General features: G+C 42.6%; 1 protein-coding gene across 1 annotated transcript in view; it reads right to left on the bottom strand.

Annotated features, from left to right (window-relative positions):
• Window positions 1-15881, bottom strand: part of KLF12 (KLF transcription factor 12) — a 264047-nt gene that overhangs the window by 13011 nt on the left and 235155 nt on the right. The gene's annotated exons all lie outside the window — the stretch shown is intronic.

The following is a 15881-nucleotide window of genomic DNA, read 5'->3' as shown; positions in this document are numbered from 1 at the left end:
AGATTGTGGGTACTGGAGGCAGAACTAGGGCTTCACTGAGAAGATTTCAAGTCTTGCTCTGCACTTGATTCAACTCATTCTTCTCCTGCGAGCTGCTTCCACTCGGTGCACCTTAAATGTGTACGTGGTTATGTGAGCTGAGATCTGACCTACATCTAACGCTAAACACATTGTTCTCTTTTGTGCTGCTGCCTGCAGAAGCACTGTATCTTAAGCAGTCTTGCTGCAGCAGCCAACTGCTTTATCTTTGGCTTTGAAGAGATTCTTGGTCTTGGATAAGGATGTGTTACTGTCGGTCAGATAATGCTGGCTTTTGAGGAGCTGTTGCAAGCAGCCACAGTCTTTGCCCTCTGCCTAGCTTTCAGTCAAATGTTGGGTAAGACATTTACAAAGGAAGAAATTTTCTTTATGCTCTTCTTGACTGGATCTTTCATAAGACTGTTGTATATCTTTGAAAATCTTGCTGTAGAAAAGAAAGCGGCAGATTGTCTATCACTGATTTCGCATAAAAAGGAAGATTGCTTCCATGGTCAACTTAATACTGCTGAGCAGGAGAGAGATAACATCTAACAGGAGAAATGTCTGGCACAGTCTAGACTCATCGGTAAGAATGGATCTCAGGTACTTTGGCATGAAAAAAGGCTTTGCTATAATATAGACTAATGCAGAAAGTAACACTTTGAAACCGTGAGTGTTTAGCCCTGAATGTTCTCATAAAGGTCCTCAGACTAATTTTACCACAAACACATCTATTCTTTCATAGCTTTACATTAAGTCATGTAAAAAGGTTCATCAAATAGAAGTAAAGAGTCTTCTGGAAAAAAAATATCCTTAAAATGTTTACCTAGTCATAACTAATAGCTTTTGATTGTTCCTTAGTAAGCTTGGAAGCCATTATAGAAAGCTCAATTAAGAGTCTTGACATTTACTGTGCATTCCAGTTCAAATTTACTAACGGATACAATTCAATTCCTTTTTGCATCACACAATGCCACAAATTCAGTTTAGAGTAATGCAGACTTCCAAGGGTGAGCTGGGAATAATTACACAGAAGGTCAAAAGCCTCTTGCCCTGCAATAAGTACCATTTATGACAGGCTTGCTAGTTTGTTTAAATAGGACGTTATAATCAAGCAGATATTGGAAAATATCTCAAGGAGAGTACTTTTATACAATACAGAGTCCCCCTCATAAAGAAAGATATACCTAATTTTCAGTTCTGTGGAATGTCACCTAGAAAGAAGGGCCCTTTTATTAGCAAGGTGCGACTGCACTTTTGGTCATTGTGAGCTGCAATTCCTTCTCTAAAGTAGGATTTTGTTGCCAAACTTGGAACTAACAGTGTGTTGAACATCCGGCCCAGTGCAAACAGGCTCCATAAGTGCCTTCAAATCAGCCTTCCTGCATGAAAGAAGCAGTGGTTTTGTGAATGAAACCGGATACTGAAGAATTAGATCTGCAGGTACTCCTCTGGTCACTTTGCAGAGAAAGGATGGGGGAGAGAGGAGTAGAAGAGATGCTGATTACAACATGTTGTCTGTATAAACGGAACATGTGTGAAGGTGTGGGAACGTGCATATAAACCCTTTCCAGAGTTTGTTGTTTCATTAAAATGAAGAAAACTCAAAGAGGTGTTCCTTCCTCTCCCCCTCCTCCACAAAATAACATTTTTTGCTGAGAAAAGTGTTAGACCTGGACAGGCGCTGATGTCACTATTTTGACTGATAGTCAAGTCCTTGTAGGAAAATAGCACAACTAATTCTTCTACGTTTGAGAACAAAGGCCTGTAACACATGGCTTCAGTCTCTTCAGATTCTCTGGGAAGCCCTCTGAGCAGCAGAGACTTGCTGCAGGTTCAGGGTACAGCTGGCTATGCTGAGAGGGGTACAGCAACAGGCAGACATACCTCACCATACTAAAAGCAGTCTTGTGGACCAGTGGTATTCCTCAATACAAAGAGTGGCATTTTTCTCACTTCTTTGGTTTGTTTTATTTTATTTACTCCAAGTATCTGAGATACTCCTAAACCTTCAATTAAAAGAAAAATTCCCTGATTTGATAAACAAGCGTCTTGTGAACTCCTGAAGCATTTCAGCTTTGAAAGGAAAACAAGTAGAAACTTTTGCCAGTTTGCTTGAAACTGCCGTTCACTGTCAAGTTATTTTTATCAGAGAAGGAAGCTGGCTAAAAGCCTGAACAAAGAGATAGATCTTCATTCCCTTGTTGAGCATGAGGAAGCTCAGGTTTAAGGTAGCAATTATCTGTCCTCTGAGACACCACACCCAGCTTTCCTTCTGCCCTTGTTGCTGCGTTTTGCTGAAAGAGCACTGGGGACACAGAAAAGACAGTCCTCATCAGCTGGTCTCCAGCTCACACAGTAATCACCACACTAAACTTCATCTGCAGATGAAGTGTGCTATTCTCTCATCACCCTGTTTTATTCAGAAGCCTTGCAGGTTCCCTGACTCATTGCCCCATACAGCGTGTGCAGCCTATCTAGCCCGTGCAGGACAAGGGTGATAGCGCTGGGATCTAGTCAGCGAGGCCACAGCTGTTCTGCTGCAATAATCTCCCACTTGCAGAATGTGTCACAGCTATGAACTGTTTGGCCTGTAAATCAACAGGTTTGATCTTGCCTTCTGATGATTCCTGAATAGGCTGCTGAAAGGCTCTCAAGAGCACCTCCACCTCCTAAACCGGTGCCACCCTCGTTACTCACAGTGGGTGATGAGGAAGTTGCTGCCTTTTTTGTTTCTTAAGCTGACCTGTGAAAGACCATAAATGCACTATATGCCATACATAAATTTGGCTTCTTGCAAGGCTCATGAAAGAGAGTACTTAGATATGAATGTGTTACCTTCAAGACACAGATGAAGATGTAGGTTGTCTTTGTTTCAGGGGTCAAAATGTGCAGGCAAATAGCGGGAGCTCAGTAGGATGTAGCAGTGTTGATGCACGGACCTTTGGAAATTGTACTTCCAAATAGAGAAATCATTCACTTGTTGTTCTGGTCACATCTGAATCAAATCCAAGAACCAGGATCATGTTTTGAATCCGATGTCATATTAAGGACAGATGGATTGACACAAGCCACATTTTTTAAAGCGGGTTATTCATAAACACATACATTTTGACACAGCAGGTCAAGTGACTAATATTTCATACCTCAGCATTCCAAAGCACTCACCTGCAATGGAAATGATTCCTTGGTAAAGTATTTTCTTCAGCGACTTGAGCAAATGTACTCTGTGTCTGTAGGTTCATGTTTGTGGAGAATGATGTTATTCAGTCCCAATTCCACTGGTCATTTTACTTAAATAAACGTGCTATAGATCTTACTTCCTCCCCAAGTTAGCCACCTGTACATGTGCTCAGTGTTCTTTGGACAAGACATGCCACAGCTGCATCTGTAGCTGTGAATACACAATCCCACCTCCTCTCCACCTGAGCTCCTCTTAGACAACCTGAAAAAAGTCTGTCCAGGTCTGCTTGGCCTGACCTCCTCATGTGCACCCTGACCCTGTCATGGCATAATGATGGGTAATAAACGTGCTGGCAGTGCCTGAGCACATAAAGCACTAAAATGTTCCAAAGGAAAGTCTTCCCCTGCATCCACCTTGTGGCCTTCCAGACACTTGAGAGCAGATTTGGCTTTCAGATGGCCTCAGGTAACCCTTGAGATGTAGTGCACCTGCATCAGTGTACCTACATGTTCTTACCAAGCAGAATTCTCTCTTGGCTTATACAATGGAAATTAGAAGTAGGTGTGCCAACATGTATCACTAAGGAAAGACACCCTTAATCCACAAATGGCTGCTCTATAAAGACTGAAGTACTGTAAAAGCCATTCCCTTATGCAATGCAGCCTACAGATTATAAGACTCTAGAGACAAGGCATGGATTAAGTGCATTACCACACAATGAACATATGTCAGTTAAGTTTTTATCACTGTCAAACAAGCACTAGGAAAGAGTCATAAGGAAAATATTTATAGCAATAAATCCCACCTCAACATGATAACATTCAGACAACACTAAAAGAACTAAAGGTATGTAGAATACAAAGTGACTCAGGTATTCCAGGTAACCCATGGCATACTGTAGAACAATCATTTTAATATTTCTGGCTGGCTAATAAAAGTAGCAGGAAAAACTGTGCTTCGTGAGTTTTGGATAAGGAACTAGAAGTGTCTGGTCTGGCTGCATGTTTGCCTTACTGCAGTTAAGTATAGATAACTTTTCTTAACTAGGCTAGTACACATCTTCCCAAATGTAAGGAGCACAAATTGTAACTTCTTTCATAAGTCGTGTAACAAGGTGTGCACTGTTCTCCAGACTCATATAATCACGGAAATATCATCACTGCAGTAGTTTGCCTCCCTCTGGATTTTTCCCCTTCACAGGTTTGTGCTGACAGTTTGCTTTGCTTTACTTTACTCACTAATGTGGTTAAAATCCATAACCCTCCTGATGACTGCCATGGTTACAGAGCACATCTCTTTCAACAGGTTCCTTTTTCCTGGCGGCGATACAACGCCTCTGATTCACAGGCTGCAGGATAGTGGTGGTGAAATCAGTGGAGCTTACTGTCCCTTGGCACTGGGGACCAAACAGAGAGCTGGTGTAAGCTGAGGATTACCATGGAGCATAGAATAACATCCCTAGCTTTGGCTTTGAAGATTTGGTTTCCACATCAGTATTTTTCTCTTTTGTTGCCTTTCAGAAATGCAAGTGTTTTCATATCATGCTGCATAATTTAGCAGAAGACCAATATTTTGTCTGGCAGCCTTTGTAGCTTGTATAGATGATTTCTTGCACCAAGCTTCCCCTTCTTTTTTCCCTCTCTCCCCCGTCCCTCTGAGTTTAAGTGTGATGTTTTGAAAAGCAAATCTTTTTGACTACAAAGTCCTTTCCAGTCTTTAATATGTTAGGTATGGGTTGACAGGGCAAATGTCTTCAGGTCCTCTTCAGCTTGCTTGACCAAATTCTGTTTTTCCAAAAACATGCAAATTTGTATTGGCTGAAAGTGTTCCATCAAAGCTGAATTTTAATGAAAACATTATTTAATGAGGGGTAAAGCATAGAGAAAGAAGGGGTAAGGGTTTTTTGCTGTTGTTGTTGCTAAAAAAAAAAAAAGGTATTTTGATTCAGTAATGGATACTTTCCAAATTAAAAAACGTGGATGTGTAGATCCCAAGATGACTGCTTTGTGTCCTACAGAAATCAATTTTCATTGTGAACCAAGTGTATTTTTCTCATCAGGAAAAAGTTTAAGAAACTTGAGCAGTGACTTGAGCAGTGAAAAATATAGAAATCTGTACTGAAAGGCCTGTTTTTAGCAGTTTTTCTCATCAGTGATCTCAGTTTTCTTTCCAAATTAATTAGACTCCAGGAATTGTCCCTTAATATCCTTTCTCAGGCATAGTCAATTAATTTTGCATTAAAAATATACAATTACTGCAACTTGTTTCATGTACCATTTTTTTCCAGCCATGAATTGTTACCATCCTTTGGGCCATAAAATGAAATTTAAATAATGCTGCCATTTTTCCTCTTGACAGAATGAATGTAAATGTTGATCAAAGCTTCCATCAGCTTAAAATATCAGAAATGGAGAATGATGCTGCCAGAAAGATGGGTATTTAATATATGGCTCAATACTTACATGTTTTTCTCCTTTGTGTTTATCAGCGCATTAATTTCTTCTTGTTGCACCATCATATTTTTATTATTTAAGCAAATTATCATGGCTAAAGTAAGTAGGGCAATTATTCTTTGTTAGCTGGCACACTGCCATTCCTTTCATGTGTTCAAGAGTCAGCTATGAATTATAAGGATGTAATGTCCCAGATGGATTTAGCGGTGACATCATAAATTCTCACTCTGATGAAGACACTAATATGTGCTGTTGCCAGTAATTTGCTGACACCACTTAGAGTGAAGGGCACAAACAAAGATGTCTTTCTTGGCATAGTACCAAGGAAGCCAAAGCTACTGTGAAAGAAAACACCAGCCAGGTGAATTCAACTTTCCTTTGGAAATACATCTGTTAAATGGGGAACAATTCACTTGTATAACGAATGCAGCTCCTCTATGTGCACGGTGTGCTTTGGAAACCATGGTCAGCTGAACATAAAAAAAGAAAAAAGAAAACAAAATATGTATTTGAGGGTTCTGGCAGTAGTTTGTTAATTATTTCAGCTTAGATAAAGCAGCTCTGGAGTAGCTTGGGGTTTACCACAGAATCAGCATGTAGCTGGATTGGACCCAGCACAAAACCTTAACTGGTTCCCTGTACGAAAGCTCTTCCTATCCTTTCCTGGGTGGGGACTCATGCCTTGATCCTCTGGCTCCAGATTCTGATTGAGCACTGGTACCACATTTCATAGCTACAATCCAGTGAGGTCAACATATCCACATGGGCTTTCAGAGCAGACTTTGGGAGCACTCTCAGGTGAAATGGTGACCTATTTCTCCTAAGAGAACAGAGACAGCCATGATACCTGGCTTGTAGTGAGGTCCATTGGCACAGGTGAGTTTTTGGGTCTCTATTGGTGTCATACACCAGAATAGCAGACTGGCACAATCTGCAGGCCACAGAGGAGGCTTGGCCTTGTCAACTGATCCATCCCTTCTCTCTACCCATCACTGCTTCATTCTGCCTAAGCTCTCCAAAAGGAAATTTAATTCACAGCACACATGTATAAAATACTCTTCATCCTTTGAACTGGTTCCCTTAAACGTGCCCTAAAACTCACCACCACTGTTGCTCAAGAGACCCTTGCTCCAGAATCTTGAAATTTCTTAGTGTCTTTTTTAGGGAGATTTAACAGGTCTCACATTTCTTCCCACCCACCTCTGCCACTCAGACCTCCCTTTCCTCTAAGATCCCACCAGGTACCTTAAGGTAACACATCCTGAATCCCACAAAACCACTGGGAAGCTGAAGATTCTGGATTTTGCTTCAGGAACTGTATGTTACTCTTGGGCAGCAATTTGTAATAAAGCACGCTAGGATATTCATTATTCCCATTAGTCCAAGGTGCCAAGTAGCATTATCAACACCATTGTAAAAATGTTCATGTTAGGGTTCAAACTTTGAACTTTACTTAAAAACAATAATGGCCTTGAAATCTGTTCCTTCTCTTTGCCTTCTCTGTTCTTGAACAACTCCAATTTTTAGATTTTTTTCTGCAACCCCATGAATCATCTTTTCCTGCCCCAAGTTCAAATGGAAGCTGCATCTCATGATGCCACATGACTTCAGAAGCTGCAGCTTTGAACAGAAGCCAAAATATTTATCTTCTGTGTATAAAATGCACTTTATATCATCTTGGTAATGAATATGTTTGTGCATCGCATCAAGCAGTGCTTGGCTTCCCTATAGCACGTGGTGCAGTTTTAATAGTATTGATTTTAATCTAATTTACCTGAAAGTTTTCAAACTTCCTGCTTCTGTATGGTATCTGAAACATTAACCTACAGGTCAATCCAGATCAGACCTGCTTGAAGCACTCCATGTGAATTTCCACCCAAATTCTACCTTTTCCAAGATTGCTGGGTCCTGTCAGCATTTTGCCTTTGTTCTTTTCTGGCAAAGCATTGACATGACATTTGTAAATGTTGCCAGATGAGTCAGTGGCCTGGGTTTGGTACATAATTCAGAATTTCAGTTTTTCAAGCCCTCTGAAGCAGCAGCCACTATTGGAGCCAAAGTTTAATATTGTTAGTGTATTAATTCATGTCAGTGGTTGAGTGCATTTTTTTTTACCACATTTCACAGAAAATCTTCTACCACCAGCAATTGATCAAATATGACAAGCTCCCACTTGGCTAATGCCTGTGATATGGGCTACTTAACTCCTGTATTTCTTCCCAGAATGGAAACTGCGGCTTCTGGTGAAATAAAGGAGCTTCTGTTTCTCTGCCACTGTCAGAAATGGAAATTCAGAGCAATATTTTCATCAGCTTGAAATGCCAGATGAGATTAAAATCCTCATGCCAAGGGGAAGGCATTTGCTTTCAGCTGCAGTTCTTAATGCTCCTCAGCCCACCACTTTGTAGGAGGCATCTCAACCTTCCTGTTCCTCCTCTCACTGGAGCAGCGCTAAAGTGTCAAATCATTAAGAGATGCTGAGGTCTTCTGGGAACACCCCACTAGGGTGAATTCAAGCCTGATATAGGGCTGCCAGGCTAAGAGGGTTATTTCAAGGAGGAAAGCACACTGGTGTAGACGTGAACTGGAACTCCAGGGGCCCACCAATCCTACCCACCAATTTATGATTGCCATAAATTGGATGTTGTGGCCTCTCTGTTGGGGAGAGTGAGTAGGATGAGCTGCCCCAGGGAGCAGGGCCTTTGAACCACTAACTAATGCCTTAACCTTGGACATCCTAAAGTTTGTGATAACTGAGCTGGGCTAAAGTAACAGACAACACCATGGCCTGCAGCTTGAGGAAGACATCTGTCCTGCTTGGACATGTTCTTGTTGCTAAACCTTCCCTGCATTTCACACACACCGAGAGCCTGGTATGAAGTGTGGTGTTGTCATAATGAAATCACAGGGAATCAGATGGAGAAATGTGTGTTTGAGCACTTAAAGCTAGACTTGTAGACCACAAAACAGACTTCACAAGTAGAGGTCAAGGTGGCACCAATTAAGACAAGATTATATTTAATGGAAAGTCACCTGGATTGAATTAAGTGTATTTTCTTGGACCTAGCAGGCTGGAATCAGGATAAACAAACTTCTCCAGAATTCCTAGGTGACCTTACAATAATTATGATCAAATCTGAGTTTCAAGTCTTCAGAGCCCCCAAATTATCTTTTATATAAGAACACACATTGCTACTCGGGAGGTCTGTTTGTTGTGATGAACTGAGCATAAAATAAATCTCTCACACACAATACTGCAGGTGGAGGCTGCAGAGCAGTTTCTGTGATCAATAGAGCTAATGGGCCTCCAGTGTAAAAGACATTTTTGTAACTCCCTTTCTTCAGACCTTCTTTTTTGTCAGAAACACAGTGCCAAAAGAACTTAATGGCTTTGTTTTCCAGTCCATAAACTGCTGATATGTCACTGGTGTTGCAGTTAAGCATCCACAATAAACCCACCAGAGTTCAAGCTCGTGCTACAATCAAGCACTGGGGCCACCACCTTTTCTTTTTTCTTTTCTTTTCTTTTCTTTTCTTTTCTTTTCTTTTCTTTTCTTTTCTTTTCTTTTCTTTTCTTTTCTTTTCTTTTCTTTTCTTTTCTTTTCTTTTCTTTTCTTGCTGCTGCATGTTTAAAATATGATAATGTACCTCTACATGGAAACACAGAATGAAAAAATGATACACACATGTCTCAGTTTTGTAGGTTCCATCTGTGGCACCTTTGCTCCTTATGCAGACAGTATGCCCAGGAGAGGCACGGAAATCAGCCTTTGGTTCCTGTTTGTTTGGCAGTCTTGGCCTGCACAGTCTACATGCTCACTTTGAGATTAAAAGATGTTGCTGGTCAACAGTTGTTCACCACAAGAGTTTCTTTTGAGAACATGTTGGTTCACTGAGCTCCACTGATCCAGCCAAGACATTTAAATGCCTGCTTAGTAAGTCCATGCAGGTTTTCAAATATCTAATGGGTATCAATGACTTGGTCCCTATGAATCCCTGGCAGTTTTTTAGTGAATGCACACTCTTGTCAACTTTCAATATTTTCTCTAAGCAGTAAAATAAAAAAAAAAGCTCAGTATTTCCAGGCAGATGCAAAGAAGTTTCCTGAAAGTTCACTAGAAATGTCTAAAATTTTTGGTTTGAGCTCACACTGGACTAGAACATGATTTCAAATACAAAAACACTTTTTGTGGACCTAAAGTAGTTTTATATATGTTTTTCAAGAATCAGCCAAACATCCAATCCTTCAGTTAATTTGAAACACCTGTCCTAAAGAAGTAAATGCCAGTCTTGCTGTATTTGCTTCACTTAAAGCTGATTTGAACTTTTAAGCTAATGGCTCATGGTCTTACCCATTGTGATTAGAGATACTGGTTTTATACTGCAGAAAGAATGGGAGGGCCTAGATTTTTCACAGGAGATACAAAATGCTAATTCTTTCTCCAATGAAAATGGAAGTAAATGTGATACAATTAAGATTTTGAGTGCTTTTGTACAAGTTTTTTAAGTGTGTGTTTCTGTATTTGTTTAGTTTGGATCTTTGGGGTAAGGAACCATATTGCAAAAGAGGAGAAATACACCCAGCACCAGTAATTCTTACAAAGCTTGCAAAGACAACCTTTTAAAAACCTTTATGTGGGATGTACAGACAAAGGTGTAACGAAAGTATAAATGGTTATGTTTGGCACTGTCTAATTCAGTGTTTTGTATCTTAGTGCTGCTGCCATGCTCTTGCTCCCAAACCATGAGCCCCTACGACCACTGTATAACCCATACTTCATCCTCATCTCAGGGTTACTGATACTTTCTCTTGTCCTTTCATTCTTTTTCCTGACTTGACATCTCACTTCAGCCTTAGTCCTTGATTCATACTACAGGTGCCTGCCTACCTCTTCATACTGTAGTTACTTTCCTTCTACCCCATCCCCACCCCCCCTGCTAGGCAGGAATTAAAGATCACACCCTCAAATAGACCCAGCTGAATCTCTGTACCTGGCCCGCAGCAAGGGCAGAAAATCAATCTGCCTGGGGTGAGAAGTGTGGTGTAAGACCTGGCCACCCAGGTGGGAACCAGTGACTGGTGTTACCCGGTGTGCTTTCTGTGGCTGGGAGAAAAGCAGTAATGTTTGCAGAAGGATGCTGTGACAGCCTGAGTTCTGTATCCTGTGCTCCTTCCACACCATCTCAGACTCCACCTGCTGTAGAGAAAAAAGTGCTTGGATTCACAGATGCATAGAGTGGTGTGGATTGGAAGGGACCTTAAAGATCATTTAATTCCAAGCCCCCTGCCATGGGCAGGGACACCTTTCACTAAATCAGGTTGCTCAAAGCCCCATCCAGCCTCTCCTTGGAACACTTACAGGGATGGGGCAATCACAGCTTCTCTGGGAAACCTGTTCCAGTATGTCACCACCCTCACAGTAAAGAACTTTTTCCTAATATCTAAACTAAATCTACTCTGTTTCAGTTGAAAGCCATTAACCTTTGTCATATAACTTTGTAAAAAGTCCCTCCCCAGTTTTCTTGTAAGTCCTAAAGGTACTGGAAGACTGCTATAGGATCTCCCTGGAGCCTTCTCTTCTCCAGCTATCCAGGAGATATATTCCCTCATATATTTACCAGGCCATTCCTGACTCCTATAGCAAGGGGTCCATCATGTCTTTGATAAGTGGCTATCGATGTACTGGATATCACCACCACTCCTGCAAGTTGCAGCCAGTGAACTAACATTTGCTCACTATTTCTCTGAGTTGAGTTCAAGCACGAAATTGCTATCAATGCCATCCTTACTTCCTACCAAAACCCTTCCTGCTAGGATAGTCAAGGAAAGTATTTTAAGCCCTGAAATCTCCTTAAAGTTTATGGGTATATGGCCATCCATGTGAATCAAACTAAAGCTGACAATCCCAAAGGGCCACATTAGTTTTCCCACAAAAACACATGAATGTAGCACTTCTGTCCCACACTTGGCAGGTTATTCATTTATTTTAGTTTGCAGCAACCGTGACTGAGTTACATTCATCTTCCCAGATGTTGTTAGTGATGAAAGCTGAAGGAACAAGTCTTCTGATGTTGATGTACTGTGTGCCAAACCTCATCTTGAGCCCCTGGCTCCTGCTGTACTTTTCTTGTGTCTGTACTGCTGCCTTGTGATAAATGAAACTTGCAGAATCACACGTACTGTGGTACAGGAACAAGCATCTCGTCTGGGGAGTGGTCAGTGCTGGAGGCTAAAAACTTGGGCTGTGTGTACATCTGCGGAGGCTCATGTAATAACTACAGTAAAGTTATTATAACTAAAGCAAAGGTGCTGAGGCTTTGATTACAAATGTCAAACAAAATGGGAAACAAAGCAAGGCTGAGGAAGGAAAAAGGCCCCAGCCCAGTGTTCTCCTCCCCCCACCTCATCACAACAAGCAGCTTTTCTGTCTTTGTTTTATTAGCTCCAAAAGCCTTTGCAGTCTTGCCTTCTTGGCACACTTGTAAAGTCCTGGGAAGCTCAGAGTTTTCTCTCAGTTACACTGAAAACCCACAGATGGTCTAAATGATCGTTTGTAAATAAATGAATAATCAGAACCAAAAAAGCTCTGCAGAAACCCTCTACCAGCCTTTTCTAATTTTCCACAAAACGCCTCAGAAACAGATTGCATACTTCACCAGCAGACTGAAACAGCCATGTTACCAATTTGCACAGATGGAGATCAATTTAGTCTCAGCTAATTCAGGGTTTTCAATTTCCAAGGAGCTCCTTCCCGCTGGAAGCAGCGAAGTACCAGACCTCTGTTTGCTGAATGAGAGACGGGCACCAAAGGAGCAGCTCCCATTTCCTGCTCACATCCCTTGCCTGCAGACCCATCCATCAGCCTGCATGTGAGACAAACCCCCCAGCACAACCGAGGCTAAACCTCTGCTTTCATGTGCCTGCTGTGCCCTGGGGCTCTGCCTCTGTCCATGCCTGGGTGCTGAGGTGATGGCGTGCTGTGCAGCACCCTAGGCTGTCCTTGCACCCCTCTGTCCTGGGGGAGGCCACACTGTCTCCTATGGGATGCTCTTTGCAGTCCAGGCTTGGGGTGAACACCTGCTGGCAGAGGGGGAGATGAGAACAGGTCATGTCATGGGGCTTTAGAGCACTCTTTAAAGCCCCAGCTCAGGTGAGGGGGACAGGCATAGAAGGAGTCTGAGAATTCATCTCCTCCCCTGACCTTTTATAGAATCATAAAATGGTTTGGGTTGGAAAGCACCTTAAATATCATCTTGTTCCAATTGCCTTGCCATGGGCACTTTCCACTAGGCCAAAGCCCCATCCAACGTGGCCTGTGACATTTCTAGGGATGTGGCACCCATTTCAGCTCTAGCACCTCAAAGTAAAGGACTGCTACTCAGCTGTTGCATACCTACATGAACACCTGGCTCCTGAATATATTCCCAGTAGTGCTCCTGGTGCCCCCCCTACCTTTGGAAAGAGCTAGTCAGTGCACACCTACATACGTGCATACAGTGCATGCATGTGTGCGTGTATAAATACACATATATATGTACCAAGCAGATATATGCATGTTCCTGCATGCCTATACGTGCTAGCAGCCAGAACTCAGATGTCAGTGTAGACAAAGCAGGTATTTAAGGATAAATGAGGAATTAAAGCAGCTTGATCTGCTGGATAAAGCAATAGCTGGGGAACAGTTGTATCCCGCTTCCCACATCAGCCGGCCCTCTCAGCAGCACATTTCCATGAGGCTGTGGACACAGCAAATCCTCTGCTGTCCAAACCTTGGCCATAAGCAGAGAGGCTCCCTGTCATCTTGCTGATGAAGGAATTTCACTGTCCCTCTCCCAAGCCTGCCAGCTCCTCAGAAATGGCAACATGTTGTTGCAGCAGCCAGGGCTCATTTGCCTCTGCTGAAATGGAATGGCACAGCAGGATGGCCACGATCATCCTGGTGGAAAAGATTGAGATTTTTTCCACCTCAAAATTAGACACAGTGTCTTAGCTAAGCTGCCACAATGGTTATTTTATTAATGCTATTTGCAGTAGATTCTCTTCTACATAAGTAACGTACTCAATTAATGTATTTAATTGTACTTTTCCAGACAGAGTCTGCAAGATGGAGAGGGAAAACTCCTTTCCATAGCTGAAAGTGTCCGTGTTTGCATCCAGTCCCAGTGAGGGTGCTCAGCCACCAGAGCTGCTGCACCTGCTATGCCACATGTGCCACATTTATGATCCAGTTGATCATGGGAGAGGGAGATTTAATAACTCCTTAAAAACTGCATGCCACAGCCTCTTCAGGGCATTGCATTTTAAAGAAACACAGAGGGGAGCCCGTAATAAATGTTACAAGGGGAAATACCTGTGACTGATAAGAAGCTGAGCGGATGACAAATCACAAAAGCCTCCAGAGAACCCCTCAGGAGCAGATAACCTTGAGACGTACCTGCATATAAAGATTAAACAGCAACCCGAGCTCAGCAGAGATTTATAGCACTTTGCAAGCCTCTTGGTTTCACTGTTTGCTTTTGCAGTAGTTTCTGGACTTTATTGTTAGTTTCTGTCTGTTAATATTCTGCACAGGCCCAAAAATACAGGTGTAGAGAAGTCACCCCAGAAAAAAACAAAGAATTTATTTGAAATATTTTACAAGGAGGTTTTATAGATCAATATCCCCAGCAAATGAGAAAGATAACCAGGAAAGGGCACAGTGCACCTGCGAGCAAGGTTGTGCAAAGATACAAATGAAAACATAAAGGATAAAATGTATTGACATGTTTCAGCTTACTGGCTAAATCTGGTTATTCATTCCTTTGTAAGGGGCAGGTCCAGTTATTATGAGCTATATATTTTGGTAAGACAAGTATGTGAAGCAGTAAATGCCTTTGTGAGTACTCTTCAACAGGAAGGGTACGGCTACTGCTGCTATTTGGGGCCTCTCACAGAAAACACCCATGGGTATAAAAACCCTAGTCAGTTACACTGGGACAAAACCTCAGCCAGAGAGCCTGTCCTGCCCAATGGCCCAAGTGAGAGGGAGGGACTCCACATGGCCAGGTGCTAATATGAACATCAGGAAACATTTTCTCAGCATAAGGGTGGCCGACTCCTGGCACAGGTTGCCTAGCAAGGCTGTGGAGCCTTCATCCTTGCAGATTCTCAAAAGCCATCTGGACACCATCCTAGCAACTGGCCCTAGGTGTCCCTGTTTGAGCAGGGGGCTTGGACCACATGCCCTCCAGAGGTCACTGCCAACCCCAAATATTTTGTGATTCTGGCACTTTTTGCCTAACTACTGAGTCACTCCAGCTTCAGTCAAATGTCTTTGGCTCTTTGTCTATTTAAAGGGTTTAACTCTGCCTGGTTTGCTGGGATGTGAGGGCTGTTCAGGGACAGGTTTACACAGCGTGCACCGCAGGCACTGCTGAAGAGACCAGTTACATCAGGGGCAGCCTGGACCACAGTGCTGGCCTCACTTTGGAAAGGACACATACTTGGCCACCACCAACATGCTTTTCTCCCCTAGCATTGCCCTTTCAGCTCCCAACCAAAATCTCATGCCACCAGGCCACAGTGCAGCAAACAGATGTGGCAGACAGACCTCTCATATGGACGAGCTTCCCTGTTAGAGGCTGGACAGGAGGACTTTGCACTCTGAATCCATGGGTGAAAGCCTGCACTGCCAGAACTCCATCTGGGAGGCAGGCAATCTCCCTGGGTTCAAGGATGATGCCGATGTGACTTTTTTCTGCACGTAGAGAGGGAACAGTGCTTATCTGATCTAGTAACTCAATGTGCAAAGTTGAAGGTGGTTACCAGCGGCCACTCCTTGTCATGCTCACGGAGAGCCAGACGTGCCCCGTGCGATGCACTTAACATAACGTGCCAACTTTTCATTCCAAGTGGACTGTTCAATAACAAAGCAGGAAAAAGGGGGAGGGATTACAGGACAATTGAGCAGTTGTTTGTGCAAGTGGAAGAAATAACTTTTCAGGAACAGAGCATGGGTCAGAGCAGAGGACGGTGTGGGCGTTCACTGAGGAGGTCAGACTAAACAGGCAGTGATGCATTTTATACTTATGTCACTCTTGGGAGAAAAAATGAAATTAAACACACACAGGACACTGAGGAAGAACAAACAACTTATTGTGTGGAAAGCAGAAGTGCTTTGGAAGGGCCAATGCAACTATCTGATTTTTAAATTCATCACTGGTTTGAGACATGGAAGATCTGTTAT

The sequence above is a fragment of the Passer domesticus genome, chromosome 2 (assembly GCF_036417665.1).
Source record: "Passer domesticus isolate bPasDom1 chromosome 2, bPasDom1.hap1, whole genome shotgun sequence".
NCBI classification, from domain to species: domain Eukaryota; kingdom Metazoa; phylum Chordata; class Aves; order Passeriformes; family Passeridae; genus Passer; species Passer domesticus.
This window is presented reverse-complemented; position numbering and strand designations above follow the sequence as displayed.